Source organism: Giraffa tippelskirchi, chromosome 10, assembly GCF_054371585.1.
Source record: "Giraffa tippelskirchi isolate mGirTip1 chromosome 10, T2T-mGirTip1v1.2.pri, whole genome shotgun sequence".
Classification (NCBI taxonomy): Eukaryota; Metazoa; Chordata; class Mammalia; order Artiodactyla; family Giraffidae; genus Giraffa; species Giraffa tippelskirchi.
The window spans coordinates 86,810,461-86,831,866 of NC_137284.1; the positions used below are offsets into that span (position 1 = coordinate 86,810,461).

The 21,406-nt window shown below is 38.9% G+C and overlaps 1 protein-coding gene across 16 annotated transcripts in view; it reads right to left on the bottom strand.

Annotated features, from left to right (window-relative positions):
- LOC145524092 (platelet glycoprotein 4) overlaps positions 1-21,406 on the bottom strand; it is a 210,929-nt gene that overhangs the window by 107,661 nt on the left and 81,862 nt on the right. For 2 of the 16 annotated variants that reach the window (XR_014067168.1, XM_081535639.1), the window contains exon 1: positions 14,737-15,220. The exons of the other annotated variants lie outside the window; for them this stretch is intronic. The gene's annotated coding sequence lies outside the window, so the exon portion shown is untranslated. Of the gene's footprint in view, positions 1-14,736; positions 15,221-21,406 lie in introns of those variants that run through there. 16 annotated transcript variants of the gene reach the window in all.

The window sequence follows — 21,406 nt, forward strand, 5'->3', positions numbered from 1 at the left end:
TAAATCCCTTCATGGTGACATCAGCTCCTTGTGACTAGCAGAACACCTTTTGTAAAATGAGTGCTTGATTGGATTGAACTTCCCCTTCACCAAAATCTTATATATTGACCTTTCCCCACTGCTTCTTTGGAGGAGTGTCTCAGAGCTATCTGAGGTGCCGTTTCCTGGGCTGCAGTCCTCATTTTGCCCCAAATAAAACTTTGCAAATTTCATGTTGTGCATCTTTTTAGCCGATAAACTCTAAGCATGTAAACTGATTATTCTTTGCTACATCATTTTCTGGTATCACCTAGGTACATGTAAACAGCATTTTTATTTTAGTAAATAGCTTATAACAATTTACTTACTAGAGGAAGATAAGAGATAGTCATATCAAGTCTATGTACCTTATTACTGAATTCAGATTATATCTCTGATCCTGTCCATGATTCAGCTGGTGACTCAACATGTAGCCAGAAATCAGTCACAATTCTAAGTGTATAAGAAGGAGAAACAGCTTTGTCATAAAGCCTAAAGATTTAATAATAATATTATATAAAAGGATTTTTTTATATTTTTGTGTGAGGTAAAGTTCAAATTAACTGTTTCGTACTTGCATAACATATCACAATAGTCTCTTTTATTAAAACGATAATGAAAACCTGTTTGCTTTAATTTATCATCTCATACATTATGAAAGTATCTTTGCTGATCATAATTAATATCAAATTTTGGCGCTTTAGTAATAGATTCCTGAAAGATGTGAGCTAACTTCAGTTTTAACTTTTGCCTTTTCATTTGTATTTAAGTTACCTAGATGACACCAATAACAGCTTTCTGATCTTTATTTCATGTATCTCTGATGATGTTTTTATTTCAGTTTTTTCCTAGAAGTTATGTGCTTTATTTTTGCTTTTTCAAGCACAATGGGTAGATTGACTAAATTACACACAGTACTCAAAGCAGACCTCTCTCCACACTTGTTTATGTTGTTAAAATGGCATAATGCAGCAGTAATCATTTTGCCTGAATGGAGGCCAGCTCAAATTATATTTGAAAGTACACAGATACAAATGGGAAATTTTAAGGAACAGCTGTAGATTTACTACATGGCTATTAGTTCAAAGAGATAAAATATAAAAGCCAAAGCATAGAGGACTAACTGGGTCATTGTTGGAGCAATGGAAACTAAATGGAGCCACCCACAGTAGCCTTGGGACTGGGGAAGCTTTTTGATTTGTGATCCTACCAGTTTTGTTAATGTATTCTTTCCACAATAGCTCATTCAGCTGTGTATCTGATGTAAATCAATAGTATGTTTTTTTAACCCCGGATGCCCTACAACCTATCCTTGGGTGGCTTTTTGTTCTGAGACTCATCATGACTGAAACTTAAGAGTAGTTTTTCTTTAATGTTCTTCTCAGTATTTCAACAGCTAGCAGAGTGGTGATACACCCAATGGGGACCTATCCTGCATTTTTCAGTGACCGAAGACACCAGAAATTAAAAACTTTATGTGGTCTGGCGGATGTGAGTGTTGCAAGCAGCTGCTGAGAAAATGCTGAACGTGCAATAGTGTAATGTCTTTCCTTTTAAGTACCGGGCTCAGTCATGTCTGACTCTTTGTGACCTATGGACTGTAGTCTGCCAGGTTCCTCTGCCCATGGGATTTCCCCGGCAAGAATACTGGAGTGGGTTGCCATTTCCTACTCCAGGGGATCTTCCCGACCCAGGGATCAAATCCATGTCTCTTGCATCTCCTGCATTGACAGTTTAAAATAATCTGATTTGTGTGTAGGTGGAGGTGGAGGTTTGTTAGAGGGTCTGAGGCCTTCATTGAGAACATAGGTTATTATTCCCAAAGGAATTGAAAAAAAAAAAAAGTCCAGTAGAAAGCAAAAAGAATTTTGCTGTCACTGTATCTAATTACTAGCATAGATTTAAATTTAGAATATGTGAGAAATTAGTCTGCATTGCTGGCATCTGAACTCTGCTGCTCAGCTAAGACAGTCTGTGAAACTCAGTCCTATTTGCTCATTTCCAATCTGTGTTCATGACATTCTCTCATTCCACTCTGAAAACTGCTCTGATTTTAGCCTTAAGCTTCATCACCTGATGCAGTGTTCATATAAGTGTTTTGCTTGGAATATTGAGCTCATCTTTTTCATACGATTTTTGATTAGGCTCATGCCATCGGCAAATAAGGCTTTCTAGATTTTTGAGTGGGGAACTTTCAGTGAGCTCTTTAAGTGAAAGTGAAAGTCGCTCAGTTGTGTCTGATTCTTTGCGACCCCATGGACTATACAGCCTATGGAATTCTCTATGCCAGAATTCTAGAGTGGGTAGCCTTTCCCTTCTCTCCATCTTCTCCCTTAACAGTCAGATAGAGCTTCAAATGATCAGCCTGTGTACAGTGTGGTTTTAACAATAAAGTCTAGATAGATCCCTGAATTCATTTATCACCTATTAAGATGCATTTCAAAACAGATGTATTTAAAAACATTTTAAGAATTTTTACAACTTGTGTGTATGTCTATAAAGTTACTTGATGGCAAAATAAATCAAATCAGTTTCCTCTGAGATGTGAATTTGGCATTTATGCGTAACAAACAATATTTAACGACTGTTTCCCTAGTGACATGATTCCTTAACATAGTTTCAGTTAGACTTAAAAGAAGTTAGCCTTCATCCCTAAAATACAGCATCTACTTAAAAAAAAAAGATACTGCCTTGTCATTTTTTTCTTTTGGAAATGTCCTGGTTTTAAATCTAGAGAGTTCTTAAGAAATAATGTAGTTTTTTAGACAAAAACATTGTGTAACCACTTGCAATGAGATTTATATAAAATATAAGACTCAAGCATTCAACACATTTGAAAATTAAATGACAACTCGATTGAGATTTATTGACATCTTCTGTAGGAGACTTTTGAAAAACTGGGAGGAAAACAGAATATATACTCATAAATGTTATTTTATTGTCAAAAGAACTAAAAATGCTTTCCATGTAATAGAAGCCCTTGACAATGAAACAGTCCTGAATCAGGAGGTGTGGGCATGCTTATAATGGGAGTGTGACTCTCCCACTTGAAGATGTCTGAACATAGGCCACTTACCCTCTCTAATGGTTAATTTTATCAATTGTAAAACACAGAAGAAAGATGATAACTTATAGGACCTGAGGAATTTGGCTTTTATAGCAGCTAATATAATCCTGACTGCCTTTTGATGGTGCATATATTTGATCACATCTATCAAAATTTACATCAAAGAAGCATAGTGAATAACACTGTCAGTAGTTTTTTTTCCCATTAAATGATATATTTAATATATATCATTCAAATATAAAGGATGTATTTAATATATTCATTTAATATTAAGCTGTGGAAATAGTCATATCCTAAAAAAAAGAGTATTAAAATTTATCTGAATATTAAAGTCACCTAAGAATACAAACTGGAATATTTCCCTATATTTTTTTTTCCTTCTACATTAAGATTAGAGTTAAACAAGTTGTGAGACTGTTGTCTCTTTCTTTCTTAGCCTCATCTGTTACAGCCATACACTCTGCTTGTTTCTTTTTTTTTCTCCTTTCCTTTTCCACCACACTTTTCTGTTAGAGCTTCCTTCCTTGTCCCTGAGACACTATTTCGAGCTTCTAGCTCAAAGACTCTATATACTGCGATGTCTCTAAAACAACCTCATGGAAGATGTATATTATAACAGAAACAGTTCAGTTCACTCACTCAGTCGTGTCCAACTCTTTGCGACCCCATGGACTGCAGCATGCCAGGCCTCCCTGTCCATCACCAACTAACAAAAATAACTAATACCAAATAACAGAAGCAAGGGAAGCAAATAAGCCCTACCCTGACCTAGAGGAAACACCTGGCACCTAATGTTAGAGATATGTTAAAAAAGAAACCCAGACCTGTGGAATTTTAAATTTAAGTTAACAATAATGATCAGAACATAGGAATCGGTGAATTCAGCAGTAAGATTTCAAGGTCTGTTGATCAAGAGTTATATGGTATCACCCCCTCAAGGAAACTTAGAAATCACTAGAGACTGATAGTCTTCCACATAAAAACTTAATTGCACACAAACTTCTTAAAGCAGAGAACCCTTGTGTTGTTTTTTCCTTCTGATGGACAGTTAGGCCTGTGAGTCTTTCTCTAAACTTCTCTTCCTGTAAAATTAAACAGTTTCATACTCATCTGGTTCCCATGCACAACATAAGTGGCTTTGTCTTTTGACCTTCTCTTGAACTTTACAGAAGTGGAAATAAAGGTATAATGACCCTGAACGACCATCCCCCAGCTTCAGTGTTTATCAGATTTTGCTACTTGAACAGCAATGACCTTTGGATCTTCAGTCCAAAAGGCCTTCATGAAAAGAAAGGGAAATGTGGAGGAAACATACAAAATAAATGGATGTGTAAATATTGGGAACTGGAAGCTAGGTCAGAGATTAGAGTAAAGTCACAGAGATCAAGGTCTGGAGTCACCAGGAAAAAACAGTTATGAATTGTATGTTGGTTTTGTATTCACGCCAGTCCACAAGTCAGAAGAAACTGATCAGACTTATTTCATGACAGTATGGTAGTTACAGTGTCAATAAATCTGTAGGATCAAAGAGATAATATAACCTTGATATCACATAGGGGTTTGTTACATTTTAATATAAATTCCCTTGGAGGTTTGGCTCAGTGTTTTTGCCAGCATCAATGAGTTTACCCTTGCTTAGCGCAGAGACTTTCACTCTTGAAAGCTTTCTATGAAAATTTACTGGACAAATTAGTTCAATGAGCCACGTAAGAAAACATGTTCCTGGGTACCAAAATAGGCAACTGAGAGATTAATGTGCTATCCAGGTGACAAGAGCCATTAAAGGGAGTGCTGGTCATACTCTGAGGACAAAAGTCACCCAATAACATTTTTGAGCCATGGCTCTATGAGTGAACTAGCTGAGCTTACCAGATGGCATTAGAAATCCTCCCACACACCAATGAGCACCAAACAAACCCTAAAAACAAAAAGTGTATGTGACCAGTGACTCTCCATCTTCTTTTTCTCCTACCTAAACCCATCTTCTCTTCCCCATCTTTGAAAATCTTTCCAGACCATACAACTAAATCAGGTTTCCAGATCTCCTTCCTCCTTTTCCCATGCTGAGTATTTCATTCCCAACTTCACAGGAAAAAGCTACAGAAAATAAGTGACTTGTGCAGAAGCCTAATCTGTAAGGAGCTTGAAAATATCCTGAGGAAAGTTTCAACACTAGTGTCATTTTTCTTGAATTAGTAAGCAATACTTAGATATTCTTTAGACTTGCTAAGCAGCATTATTTACATAGGGTACATAAAAATTAGAAAAGATATTTACATCTCTACATTATGTGAGGTAGCTCAGTGTGTGCCTTTGAATAATTTCATGGAGTTAATGAAAATTGTCAACTTCCCATTGATCATTCTATGAATTCACAAACTTTCTTTTGCAGTTCTTTCATAACTGCTTCACAAACAGTATGACACATGCAATTTTCTATCATAGTTTCCTTTAGGAAGGAAAGTTAGGTGAACTGTCTTGGTGGCTTAATAAAACCTTTAAAAGTGTTTATACAACTGCAATGTAAGAGAATGATCAAGATATATTATCAAAGCAATTACTTTTTTCTAGCACCAAAAACCTAGGTCCTAGATAAACTTTCACTTGTTTTATCAATAGGATTGTTGTTGTTCTATATTTCTTATGAGATGTTGGAGTTTCCTTTTTGAGAAAAATTTTCACATTTACACAGACAAGTAATAGAAAATTCCACCTTCATGGACCGCAGCCTTGTCGTGGTGAAGGGGCTTGCCTAACTCAATGAAGCTATGAGCCATGCTGTGCAGGCCCACCCAAAACAGACAGGTCCTAGTGAAGAGTTCTGACAAAATGTGGCCCACTGAAGGAGGGAATGGCAACCCACTCCTGCATTGCCTGGAGAACCCCGTAGACAGAATGAAAAGGCAGAGAAACATGACGCTGGAAGATGAGTACCCCAGGTTAGAAGGTGTCCAACACGCTACTGTGGACGAGCAGAGGGCAATTACTAATACCTCCAGTAAGAATGAAGTGGCTGGGCCACAGTGTAATCCACACTCAGTTGTGGATGTGTCTGGTAGTGAAAGGGAAGTCTGATACTGTAAGAACATTATTGCAAAGGAACCTGAAATATTAAGTCCATGAATCAAGATAAATTGGACATGATTAAGCTGGAGATGGCAAGAGTCAATATCAACATCTTAGGAAATCAAAGAACTAGAATGCGAATGGGTGAATTTAATTCAGATGACCATTATATCGCTACTGTGGGGGAGAAAATCACTTAGAAGAATTGGAATAGCTCTCACAGTCAACAAGAGTCTGAAATGCAGTACTTGAGTGCAATCTCAAAAATGACCGAATGATCTAAGTTTGTTTTCAAGGCAAACTATTCAACATCACAGTAATCCAAGCCTATGCCCAAACCACTGATGCAAAAGAAGCCGAAGTAAACTGGTTCTATGAAGACCTACAACATCTTCTAGAACTAACACCAAAAATGATGTCCTTTTTATCATTGGGGATTAGAATGCAATACTAGGAAGTCAAGAGATACATGGAGTAACAAGTAAGTTTGGCCTTGGAGTACAAATGCATCAGGGCAGAGGCTAACAGTTTTGTGAAGAGAATATGCTGGTCATAGCAAACACCCACTTCCAATAAGCCGAGAGACGACTCTGTACATGGACAGCACCAAATGCTCAATACTGAAATCAGACTGACTATGTTCTTTGCAGCCAAAGATAGAGAAGTTCTACATAGTCAGTGAAAACAAGACCTGGAGCTGACTGTGGCTCAGATCATGACCTCCTTATTACAAAAATCAGACTTAAATTGAATAAAGAAAGGAAAACCACTAGGCCATTAAAGTATGACCTAAATCAAATCCTTTATGATTATGCAGTGGAAGTGACAAACAGATTCAAGGGATCAGATCTGATAGACAGAGTGCCTGAAGAACTATGGATGGAGGTTTCTAACGTTGTACAGGAGTAAGTGACCAAAACCATCCCAAAGAAAAAGAAATGCAAGAAGGTAAAGTATTCATCTGAGGAGGCTCTCAGACAAAGAGCTAAGGAAAGAAGAGAAGTGAAAGGCAAAGGAGAAAGGGAAAGATACACCCCATTGAATGCAGAGATCCAGAGTATAGCAAGGAGAGATAAGAAGGCCTTCGTAAATGAACAGTGCAAAGAAATAGAGGAAAACAATAGAATGGGTAAGACTAGAGATCTCTTCAAGTAAATTGGAGATATCAAAGGAACACATGATGCAAGGATGGGAATGATAAAGGACAGAAACAGTAAGGACATAACAGAAGCAGAAGAGATTAAGAAGAGATGCCAGGAATACACAGAAGAACTGTATAATAAAGGTCTTCATGACCTGGATAACCATGATGGTGTCGTCACTTACCTAGAGCCAGACATCCTGGAATGTGAAGTCAAGTGGCTCTTAGAACCATTACTACAAACAGAGCTAGTGGAAGTGACAGAATTCCAGCTGAGCTATTTCAAACCTTAAAAGATGATGCTGTTAAAGTGCTGCACTCCATATGCCACAAACTTGGAAAACGCAACAGTGGCCACAGTACTGGAAAAGGTCAGTTTTCATTCCAATCCCAAAGAAAAGCAATGTCAAAGAATGTTCAAAGTTTGTACATTTGGTATGAAAAATTGTGCTCATTTCACATTCTGTCAAGGTTATGCTTAAAATTCTTCAAGCATAGTTTCAGCAGTACATGAACCGAGAACTTCCAGATGTACAAGCTGAATTTAGAAAAAAGGCAGAGGAACCAGAGATCAAATTGACATCTGTTGGATCATGCAGAAAGTAAGCAGTTCCAGAAAAACATCTACTTCTGTTTCTTTGACTACACTAAAGCCTTTAATTGTGTGGATCACCACAAACTGTGGAAAAATCTTAAAGACAGGGGAATACCAGACTGCCTTACCTGCCTCCTGAAAAACCTGTACGTGGGTCAAGAAGCAACACTGAGAACCAGACATGGAACCAGACTGATTCAAAATTGGGAAAAGAGTACAACAAGGCTATATATTGTCACCTTGCTTATTTAACTTCTGTGCAGAGTACATCATGCAAAATGCCAGGCTAGATGAATCACAAGCTCAAATCAAGACTCCCGGGAGAAATATCAACAACCTCAGATATGGAGATCATACCACTCTAATGACAGAAACTGAAAAGGATCTGAAAAGCCTCTTGATGAGGGTGAAAGGGGAGAGTGTTAGGCTGGCTTAAAACTCAACATTCAAAAAACTAAGATCATGGCATCCAGTCCCATCACTTCATGGCAACTGGAGAAAAATTGTAAGTAGTGACAGATGTTATTTTCTTGGTCTCCAAAAATCTTTTTAGATGGTGACTTCAGCCATAAAATTAAAATATACTTGCTCCTTGGAAGGAAAGCTATGACAAAACTAGACAGTGTATTAAAAAGCAGTGACATCACTTTGCTGACAAAGGTCCATATAGTCAAAGTTATGGTTTTTCCAGTAGTCATGTGTGGATGTGAGAGTTGGACCATAAAGTAGGCAGCCAAAGAAGGCTGAAAGCCAATGCTTTCATATTGTGGTGCTGGAGAAGACTCGAGAGCCCCTTGGACTTCAAAGAGATCAACCCAGTCAACCCTAAAGGAAATCAGCTCTGAATGTTCATTGAAGGACTGACGCTCAAGCTCCAATACTTTGGCCATCTGATGCGAAGAGCTGATACATTGGTAAAGACCCTGATGCTGGGCAAGACTGAAGACAAAAGGAGAAGAGGGCAGCAAAGGATGAGATGTTTAAATAGCATCACTGACTCAAAGGACATGAATTTGAGCAAACTCAGGGAGATAGTAAAGGACAGAGGACCCTGGCATGCCACAGTCCATGGGGACACAAAGAGTGGGACATGACTTTGTGACTGAGCAGCAACAATAGAAACTTCCAGTAATTTTGCATTGAGGCTTAAAAAGTATGTTTTTAAAAGGTGTAAATGAAATATTCTCAGAGAATATTACTAATGTCTTCATTTGTTTGTTGCTGCTCCCAGCCATGTTACAAATCAAAAATAAAGAATCAGTTGCTAATGGTAATAGTAAAGCCAAAAGAAATTCTATATAAACAGCTGCTGCTTCTCCTTGGGGAAGAATTACATTAAGTTGAATGTTCATTTTCCCACGAAGCTGGACAAAATACCACCAGGAAGTAGAGAGAATTTATGAGTCTCTCTATTCGGAGATTGTTTCTTCTGATGAACTCCTGGAGAATTTCCTGTCAAGTGACACTCATTTGAAAATGAATAAATGCTGTGTTATTAATTATAATTTTCCTCTAAATTAGAAGCCTCTGGAACAATATGATCATGGCCTTATAGTGATCACTGTTCTATAACATTTGTTGTTTTTTAGTTGCTCAGTCGTGTCCGACTCTTTACAACCCCATGGACTACAGCATGCCAGGCTTCCATGTCCTTCACCATCTCCTGGAGTTTGCTCAAACTCATGTCCATTGAGTCAGTGATGCCATGTAACCATCTCATCTTCTGTCATCCCCTTCTCCTCCTGCCTTCACTTTCTCCCAGCATCAGAGTCTTTTCCAACAAGTTGCCTCTTCACATCTACAACATAGTGGGTGCACAGTAATATTTTTGAATGCATGGATTCATCAATACTTTAATAAACAATTATCAATCAATAGTTTGATTGTATCCTGATCCTCTGTTCTATCAGAATCATGAACAATGAGTCTCCTTCATGTATAAGAATTTCCTATTTCCCAACTAAGCAATCTTAAAGTTTAGTTTTAAGATCAAACTAAACTCTTTCCTTGGAGAAGGCAATGGCAACCCACTCCAGTACTCTTGCCTGGAAAATCCCATGGACGGAGGAGCCTGGTAGGCTTCAGTCCATAGGGTCGCTAAGAGTCGGACACGACTGAGCGACTTCACTTTCATGCATTGGAGAAGAAAATGGCAACCCACTCCAGTATTCTTGCCTGGAGAATCCCAGGGACGGCGGAGCCTGGTGGGCTGCCGTCTATGGGGTCGCACAGAGTCGGACACGACTGAAGCGACTTAGCAGCAAACTCTTTCTCCTTGGATCTCAGAATTCTTTCCAATGTCAAGCAATTCTCTTAAAAAAAAAAACTATTTATTTATTTTCTTTTTCTTTGTGCTGGGTCTTCATTGCTGCCTGTGGACTTTCTCTGGTTGTGGTGACTGGGGCTTACTCTTAGTTATGGTATACGGACTTCTCATTGTGGTGGCTTCTCTTGTGAAGCATAGATTCTCAGTAAATGGGCTTTTGTATTTGCAGCCCATGGGCCTGGTAGTTGTAGCACACCTGCTTAGCTGCTCTGCAGCATGTGAAATCTTCCTGGACAGGGATTGAAGCCATGCCCCTTGCATTGCCAGGCAGATTCTTATCTACTGTGTCACCAGGGAAGTCCCAAGCAATTCTTTAGCGACTTCCTAAGTTTGCACTTTCCTGAGTAAGGCAGACCTTTAAGAAAAGTTCTTCTGATGACTTTGACCATAAAATCCAGACTGGCTGATACATATACATAACGCAATTCATTCCTGGTGGATGGACATGAATAGTGAAAACTCAATTCTGTGGTGTTGGACTGGAATGGAATTACCTATATCTGTCAGTCTCTCTCTCTATTTACCTGTGTATCTATGGAAATGTCCACTAAGAGGGCCTGAAAACAGCAACTCTTCATAAGCAGTGAGCACACCCAGTATCCAGATGTTGGTTTCTAAATAACAGTTCTCCACTGAAAAGAACCAAAGCTCTTTGGAGAAGTATCTGACTCCAGGGTTGGGGTGGGGAATAAGGATATGATGAGCCTGGAAGATCTTGTGAAGAAAGGACTACACTAGTCAAATAACCATATAAAATGAAATGGACACAAAAGTTGACTTGAATGGGCTTCCAGTGCTCAAATCTGGGACAGTTTGAGTATTATAATAAGTGACAGCAGTAGATTACAATGAATAAAACAGGAAACCATGAGCCCATATGACTTAATAAACAGGTGAGGGAGATTAAAAGGTACAAATGTCCAGCTGCAAAAATAAATGAGTCATGGGTATGAAAGGTACAGTGTGGAGAAATAGTCAATAATTATATAATGTCTTTGAATGGTAACAGATCATACCAGACTTATCATGGTATTCATTTTGAAATGCACGGTCGTATCTCATTATTATGTTGTATAAAATGAACTAACATTGTATTATAAGGCAGTTATACTTCAAAAACAAACAATTATTGTAAGAAGAGGTCAGATCTGGGGTTATCAGAGGGTGTAGGGAGCATTTTGTGGGGTGACAGGGTGGGGAATTGGTTCAAGGTATTCAAAACGGACAGACTTCCAGTTATAAGATAAGTAAGTACTAGGGATGTAATGTAACAACATGATAAATATAACACTGCTGCATGTTATATGTGCAAGTTGTTGAGTAAATCTTGAGTTCTCATCACAAGGAAAAAATTTTTTTCTATTTCTTTGCAGTGATGGATGTTCACTAAACTCATTGTGATCACAACAAAAAATAGTACAAACTCAAGTCACACGTATGGCTTAAAATGCCTTCTTCAAGATCCCATAGCTGTAAGTTGAAGCACCAGGGCAACTCTACACTATGCTGAGTTTATGTCTCAAAGTGTAACTTAGGACTGATGTTCTTTCACTGTGCAGTTTATAACTACTCATTTACCACCCCTACTCCTGCTGCTATACTCCACCTTGAAGTTTCTTAGCAGTCAGAGAACTAACGAATTAACCACCATATTTAGGTCTTATGAAATGTCCCTTAAAAAGAACACCATAGTGCAGATAACCTACTAGGTTAGAAAACTATCCTATATGTTATCCACATAGGATAAAATTTAAAAATTTAATTATAACATCCTTCCTTATCCTGGTAGCCACTTCTTGTTGTTTTTATACTTACAGCTACAGTTCTGAATGAGACATCAATATTTAATGGATCACTCATGAAACTATGTTTTCCAAACACTGTCACTTGGATGATTTTCCAACACTCAACTGCCCCAACTAACCTTATTTTAAAACCAAGGACCTCTTTTTCTCAGCTATGAATAAGAGCTTTGAATCCTGGGCCCTTGAAGGTTAGATTGTTCATTACCTGAATTCTGCATTTGGCTTTGGGCTTATCACACTAAACACTTAGAATTGAGATGTGTAAAGAGCCTAAAATCAGAATCAAGGGCTTTTATTTTTTTGCCTTTTACTATCCTCTATAAATATTTGCTGTCATAATATCTAGGAATAGTTGTCAAAATACACCATAATAACTGATATTTAGAATATCAGGAAATATTACAACCAGATTAAAAAGTAAATCCAATAGAGGCAAAGCCTAAATGAACGAGGACTAAGTTGTCATGATAAATTTAGTAAGTGTAAGTTGATCTTGCAAATGAAGATTCCTTAAGGACTTTTACAGGCAATAGCATGCCTAATTATTGATTTCTTAGCCTGTGTAGCCATTTATCTATCTTTTACCCTTTTCTCCGAAATCATTTACATCCTCCATACATACATACATACAGCCTTGGGGGAAAAAATCAGTTTTAAGTCCAAGAACCTTGATTGAAAGAGCAGGCAGAAGGACTTAAGAACAACCATCTTCACTTGGGAAATCTTGTAAGTTAAAAGGAAAGACATTTCCTCCCAAGAGAAATCAAGCCATAAATAGAGAGAATAAGCTCAGATCCTAAATTATCTGACATCCAGACATTTCTAATATACCTGCTCCAGAATGTTTCTTTTTGTAATGTTAAAGCTATTTAGAAAATCTGGGGTACAGATAAATGGTGACATTAAGTTTTCTGACAGGAAAGATTAAACAAGATGATTTGAGAAAATACCCTCTTAAGGTTCTTTCATAGGGACAAGTAGAGATGTTAGTGGCTTCCCCAGGCATCCCTTACCACAATCATTTTCTCATCTTTGCTGTATATAGAGTGTACTGGTTATCTATTTTTTAGCCAAATATGCAAAAGCACTAGAAAACAATCATTTGAGGGTAAGTAGAAAATGATAGTGCCTCAAATAGGGAAATGCACTATGAAGTGAATTCCCTTTCCTTTCAAAATTTGAAAACAAATGACATTTCACAGATTGCCTGAAATACATTCTAAAACTTTTCCTTTCTCCTATAATCCCTCAGAACAAGATGTGTAACAAATTTCAGAGAAAAATGAAGTACAAACATATTAGTGAGCAAACCAGGCCTCTGCCACAGCTTTATTAGGGAGACCACAAGCTCTCTGGCGCAAAGCAAATGTCTACTTCTTGTCTTTGATCATCAATCAAGTGGCCCAATAACTCTTTTAATACTTAGACTCCAGATTTTATTTAAACCTCTCTTTATCAGTAAACTCTCTGACACCATGGCTGCAGAAGGATACGACAGCCTCTGCTGCTTCTAGTGCCCCGCGGCAGCAGCTCTGTGGTTTTCTCCTTTCCCCTTGACTTTGTCTGACTTCTTTGGCTCCCCCTGCTCACTTTGTCCCTGTCACAGTATCTGATTACATGATCCAGGCACTTATGCAACATACTGGCCCGCCTCCTGACACCGTGGCACCTTAGCCAACATACTTATGGCAGAGATGATCATGAGAAACTCTGACTGGGTCTATTGAAAACATGATGAAACATATTCAATATCAAGGCCAAGGGAGAAAAGGTGCTTAGGAAATAGAGGAAAGGACAGAGAAAGATGGAGAACATGACTGCAAGGGAAGTGATAGAGAAATGGGTACATTTATTTTAGAAAGATTTATTAAGTGCATTCTATATTCCAGACATGGAAGATGTAATACATATATTCCAGGACCTTAAGAAGTTCAAAGTCTGGTAAGGAAGACAAGAATTGAGATAGGGCAGCATTACTATAAGATGGTATGAAAAGTAGAGGGTTAGATATGTGCACAGGGTGCTCTAAGGATCAGAATAAACTGTTTTAGGAAGCGAGGAGGGCTTCTTTTATGAAGTAACATTGAGTTGAGTCTAACAGGGTGAATAGGATTATATCTAGGAAACCAAAAAATGTTTTACAGATTAAAATATTATTGGTAGAGAACAGTAAATCAGGAAGCATCTTTGCATTCTTATTGATTTCAAGTCTCTTCATACAACAAATATTCATTGCTGGTCATTATGTTCAATAAACTATAATAGATGATGTTTTAAGTGTTCCCAATTAGAACTGTTAAGACATAAATTACTATTTTGGAAAACAGAGGGCCTCTGGAACTCAATTCTATAAACAGTCATAATTATATACAATACCCAGTACAATTGTAGAATAATTGACATTAAAAGAAACATAGAAGAAGCAATAAAGTGCATTCAGAGCAACTTAAATCCACCTTATGGATTTTAAGTTCTTTGTTTAATAAATCCCATCTTATCCCTTTCTTTTGTCTTGCCATGTTTTTAGCCTTTTCATATATCACATATTTCAAATATGTGACACCATACATCACATATTTCACATATCAAATAAAGGACAGAAATGGTATGTACCTAATGGAAGCAGAAGATATTAAGAAGAGGTGGCAAGAATATACAGAACAGCTATACAAAAAAGATCTTCATGACCCAGGCAACCACGATGATGTGATCACTCACCTTGAGCCAGACATCCTGGAATGCAAAATCAAGTGGTCCTTAGGAAGCATCACTACAAACAAAGCTAGTGGAGGTGATGGAATTCCAGTTGAGCTATTTCAAATCCTAAAAGATGATGCTGTAAAAGTGCTGCACTCAATATTCCAGCTAATATGGAAAACTCAGCAGTGGCCACAGGACTGGAAAATGTCAGATTTCATTCCAATCCCAAAAAAGGCAATGGCAAAGAATGTTCAAATTACAGCACATTTGCACTCATCTCACATGCTAGCAAAGTAATGCTCAAAATTCTCCAAGTCAGATTTCAACAGTATGTGAACCATGAACTTCCAGATGTTCAAGCTGGATTTAGAAGAGGCAGAGGAACCAGAGATTAAATTGCCAACATCCATTATATCATCAAAAAAGCAAGAGAATTCCAGAAAAACATCTACTTGTACTTTATTGTTTATACCAAAGTCTTTGTGTAGATCACAACAAACTGTGGAAAATTCTTAAAGAGATGAGAATACCAGACCAACTTATCTGCCTCCTGAGAAATCTGTATGCAGGTCAAGAAGCAATAATTAGAACTGAACATGGAACGACAGACTGGTTCCAAATTGGGAAAGGAGTATGGCAAAGCTGTGTATTGTCACCCTGGTAATTTAATTTATATGAAGAGTACATCATGTAAAATGCTGGGCTGGAGAAAGCACAAGCTGCAATCAAGATTGCCAGGAGAAATATCAATAACCTCAGATACACAGATGCCACCATCTTTATGGCAGAAAGCAAAGAAGAACTAAAGAGCCCCTTGATGAAAGTGAAAGAGGAGAGTGGAAAAGTTGGCTTAAAGCTCAACATCCAAAAAACTAAGATCATGGCATCTGGTCCCATCACTTCAGGGCAAATAGATGGGGAAACAATGGAAACAGTGACAGACTTTATTTTGGGGGGCTCCAAAATCACTGTAGATGGTGACTGCAGCCATGAAATTAAAAGACATTTGCTCCTTGGAAGAAATGCTATGACCCACCTAGACAGCATATTAAAAAGCAGAGACATTACTTTACAGACAAAGGTACATCTAGTCAAAGCTATGGTTTATCCAGTAGTCATGTATGGATTTGAGAGTTGGACTATAAAAAAATCTGAGTGCTGAAGAATTGATGCTTTTGAACTGTGGTGTTGGAGAAGACTCTTGACAGTCTCTTGGACTGCAAGGAGATCCAACCAGTCAATCCTAAAGGAAATCAGTCCTGAACATTCATTGGAATGACCGATGCTAAAGCTCCAGTATTTTGGCCATCTGATGCAAGGAACTGACTCATTGGAAAAGACCCTGATGCTAGGAAAGACTGAAGGCAGGAAGAGAAGAGGATGACAGAGGATGAGATATTTGGGTGGCATCTCCGACTCTATGGACATGAGTCTGAGCAAGGTCCGGGGGTTTGGTGATGGATATGGAAGCCTGGTGTGCTGCAGTCCATGGGGTTGCAAAGAGTTGGACACCACTGAGCAACAGAACTGACCTACTGATATATCACTATATGGACCTCTTCTTGGCTTCAGGATTAGTTTTTTGTGTTTTTTTCCTACATTCTGAAAAAAATCTTTAATCTCCTATTTGCTAGTTTATATATCTCATTGTCCAAAATTCTCACCATAATTCATATTTTATAGAAAGCTATTCTGAATTGTGGATCAATCCGCCCTCTAACACTTCACATTAGAAAGACAGAGCAATAAAAGCAAATTATAACTCTTCATCGTGATTATCTGGGTCGTGAAGATCTTTTTTTTTTGTACAGTTCTTCTGTGTATTCTTGCCACCTCTTCTTAATATCTTCTGCTTCTGTTAGGTCCATACTATTTCTGTCCTTTATCGAGCCTATCTTTGCATGAAATGTTCCTTTGGTATCTCTAATTTTCTTGAAGAGGTCTCTAGTCTTTCCCAATCTGTTGTTTTCCTCTATTTGTTTGCACTGATCGCTGAGGAAGGCTTTCTTATCTCTCCTTGCTATTCTTTGGAACTCTGCATTCAGATGAGAATATCTTTTCTTTTCTCCTTTGCTTTTCACTTCTCTTCTCTTCCCAGCTATCTGTAAGGCCTCCTCAGACAGCCATTTTGCTTTTTTGCATTTCTTTTCCATGGGGATTTTCTTGATCCCTGTCTCCTGTACAATGTCATGAACCTCTGTCCATAGTTCATCAGGCACTCTGTCTATCAGGTCTAGTCCCTTAAATCTATTTGTCACTTCCACTGTATACTCATAAGGGATTTGATCTAGGTCATACCTGAATGGTCTAGTGGTTTTCCCTACTTTCTTCAATTTAAGTCTGAATTTGGCAATAAGCAGTTCATGATCTGAGCCACAGTCTGCTCCTGGTCTTGTTTTTCCTGACTGTATAGAGCTTCTCCATCTTTGGCTGCAAAGAATATAATCAATCTGATTTCGGTGTTGACCATCTGGTGATGTCCACGTGTAGAGTCTTCTCTTGTGTTGTTGGAATAGGGTGTTTGCTATGACCAGTGCGTTCTCTTGGCAAAACTCTATTAGCCTTTGCCCTGCTTCATTCTGTACTCCAAGGCCAAACTTGCCTGTTACGCCAGGTGTTTCTTGACTTCCTACTTTTGCATTCCAGTCCCCTATAATGAAAAGAACATCTTTTTTGGGTGTTAGTTCTAGAAGGTCTTGTAGGTCTTCATAGAACCGTTCAACTTCAGCTTCTTCGGCATTACTGGTCAGGGCATAGACTTGGATTACCGTGATATTGAATGGTTTGCCTTGGAAACGAACAGAGATCATTCTGTCATTTTTGAGATTGCATCCAAGTACTGCATTTCAGACTCTTTTGTTGACCATGATGGCTACTCCATTTCTTCTAGTGGATTCTTGCCCACAGTAGTAGATATAATTGGCATCTGAGTTAAATTCACCCATTCCAGTCCATCTTAGTTCGCTGATTCCTAGAATGTCAACGTTCACTCTTCCCATCTCCTGTTTGACCACTTCCAGTTTGCCTTGATTCATGGACCTAACATTCCAGGTTCCTATGCAATATTGCTCTTTACAGCATCGGACTTTGCACCTATCAGCAGCCACATCCACAGTTTGGTATCGTTTTTGCTTTGGCTCCATCCCATCATTCTTTCTGGAGTTATTTCTCCACTGATCTCCATTAGCATATTGGGCACCTACTGACCTGGGGAGTTCATCTCCCAGATAATCACGATGGTGTGATCACTCACCTAGAGCCAGACATCCTGGAATCTGAAGTCAAGTGGCCCTTAGAAAGCATCACTACGAACAAATCTAGTGGAGGTGATGGAATTCCAGTTGAGCTATTTCAAATCCTCAAAGGTGATGCTGTGAAAGTGCTGCACTCGATATGCCAGCAAATTTGGAAAACTCAGCAGTGGCCACAGGACTGGAAAAGGTCAGTTTTCATTCCGATCCCAAAGAAAGGCAATGCCAAAGAATGCTCAAACTACTGCACAATTGCACTCATCTCACATGCTAGTAAAGTAATGCTCAAAATTCTCCAAGCCAGGCTTCAGCAATACGTGAACCGTGAACTTCCAGATGTTCAAGCTGGTTTTAGATAAGGCAGAGGAACCAGAGATCAAATTGCCAACATCCGCTGGATCATTGAAAAAGCAAGAGAGTTCCAGAAAAACATCTATTTCTGCTTTATTGACTATGCCAAAGCCTTTGACTGTGTGGATCACAATAAACTGTGGAAAATTCTGAAAGAGATGGGAGTACCAGACCATCTGACCTGTCTCTTGAGAAACCTGTATGCAGGTTAGGAAGCAACAGTTAGAACTGGACATGGAACAACAGACTGGTTCCAAATAGGAAAAGGAGTACGTCAAGGCTGTATATTGTCACCCTGCTTATTTAACTTATATGCAGAGTACATCATGAGAAACGCTGGGCTGGAAGAAGCACAAGCTGGAATCAAGATTGCCAGGAGAAATATCAATAACCTCAGATATGCAGATGACACCACCCTTATCGCAGAAAGTGAAGAAGAACTAAAGAGCCTCTTGATGAAGGTGAAGGAGGAGAGTGAAAAAGTTGGCTTAAAGCTCAACGTTCAGAAAACTAAGATTATGGCATCTGGTCCCATCACTCCATGGGAAATAGATGGGGAAACAGTGGAAACAGTGTCAGACTACTTTTTTGGGCTCCAGAATCACTGCTGATGGTGACTGCAGCCATGAAATTAAAAGATGCTTACTACTTGGAAGGAAGGTTATGGCCAACCTAGATAGCATGTTTAAAAGCAGAGACATTACTTTGCCAACAAAAGTCCGTCTAGTCAAGGCTATTGTTTTTCCAGTGGTCATGTATGGATGTGAGAGTTGGATGGTGAAGAAAGCTGAGCGCCGCAGAATTGATGCTTTTGAACTGTGGTGTTGGAGAAGACTCTTGAGAGTCCCTTGGACTGCAAGGAGATCCAATCAATCCATCCTAAAAGAGATCAATCCTGGGTGTTCATTGGAAGGTCTGATGTTGAAGCTGAAGCTCCAATACTTTGGCCACCTCATGCGAAGGGTTGACTCATTGGAAAAGACCCTAATGCTGGGCAGGATTGGGGGCGGGAGGAGAAGGGGACAACAGAGGATGAGATGGTTGGATGGCATCACCGACTCGATGAACATGGGTTTGGGTAGACTCCGGGAGTTGGTGATGGACAGAGAGGCCTGGCGTGCTGCAATTCATGGGGTCGCAGAGAGTCGGACACGACTGAGCGACTGAACTGAACTGAACTGATAACTCTTCATAAAAATTCCCAATGAAAATTACATTCAATAACAGTCATATAAACACCATGAATTTACGAATAACAAATTTTATAAAAATCTGACCTGAATGAAATGACACAAAAGAGACCACACTTGAGATTACAGTGAGCTGGTATTTAAAAATTCCAAATCTCAATTACTACAAAAAGAAACATATAGGAAGCTTTGCTTGTTAATTCTTTGAATATATGGGTTGCAGCAAGATGGTTCTGTTTTTAAAGAGTAATATTATCACCTCCCTATTCAGACAGGGACAAAAAAAACTTTAAGGAACTGTTATCAGAAGCAGATCTGCCACAGTTTGTGTGTGTGTGTGTGTGTGTGTGTATGTTTCTGTTTGGTGTCAAGTTTTTCTGATTAGTAATGAAAACCACAATACTTTTTGGATTCAGATATGCTTGGTATAAGACAAATCTATTTTTAAACTAGCATCTTAGCACCTTGAGGCTCCAGTGATACTCTCTATCCTCTGTGACTATATTAGTCCCCTTGGTTCTCAGACCCCATGTTCCTCCAACACTTGTACTTGGAGCCACTCACCTCACCACTCACCTTGCCCCTTTCAAGACATGAGACTGGGCTCCTGACTCTCTGACACAGGAGCTTCCCCAGTTTTAGATCACTTAGCACACTGGCTTTGTAGTAGGCCTTGTTTGCCCTTATACTGGGGGTGGGGAGGGGCTGCTCCCTGCTTCTTTAATAATTGAGGCCACAATTTTGTCTTCCAGGGATTAGATTTTTAACCAGAAAAATCACTTTGAATGAACTAATTGTCATTCTGTCATTCAGACTTATTGTCTCCTAACTGGGTCTTGGGCAGCTGCTATGGATATCCCCTAATATATTCCTGTACCTAAGATAAGAATATTGATTGTCTATTTGTGCCAGACATGAAAGTGCTTACACAGTGCTTTCCACTTCATTTAGAAAACTTGGTATCATCCACTGAATACCATTCTAAACCCAAACAAGTGCTTCTTGTAGCCTTTAGTGGTGGTGGCCGGGGGGGGGGGGTGGGGGTGGTCAGAGTTACACCCACACAGGAGCCAGCAAGCCTGAAAGTGAAAGTGCAGTCACTCAGTTGTGTCCGACTCTTTGCAACCCCATGAACTATATATAGCCCACCAGGCTCCTCTGTCCATGGCATTGTCCAGGCAAGTATACTGGAATGGATTGCCATTCCTTTCTCCAAAGGATCTTCCCTACCCAGGGACTGAAACTGGATCTCCCACATTGCAGGCAGATTCTTTACCATCTGAGTCACCAGGGAAGCCCACAAGGGAGCCAGCAAGCCTAGAGACTGATATTTACCAGTCAGATCTCCTTTCCTCTTTGACATGGCCCATCCAGGAACTTAGAGCTTCATTAGCATCTAAATGGTATATAGTCTCTATTTCAACTCCAAATTATCTCATCAGCCTAAGTACATCTAGAATATTCTTATTCTTGGGCTTTTTTTGTGTGATAAAAATGAAAGAATGAGGATTGGTATCTTCATCAGGATTGTTGCGGTGAATTGGGAAGTTTTTAAGTATCTAGACTTGACCATTAACTGACATCTCTGGAATTATTCTGATCTGCCCAACCACCCTATTCTGTCCATATTCTAACCTCATTTGACTTCATTCCTCAACTCCAATTTATTTATTTATTTTTTCTTACAAGTACTAGCTTTAATCTTTAAGAGTCAGACACACCTAATACCTTGGCTTTGTAAAACACCTTGACTGATTTTCTGATATTTGCCACTTGGCACCAAGCACAGTGGTGTGAAAGATACTCTTAAAACTCTCTGCACTATCCTTCAGACCTGAGAAGTGGTGTTGCTGCATGTTTGGGCTTCCCACTAGTCAGGAAACAAAGCATTTTGTC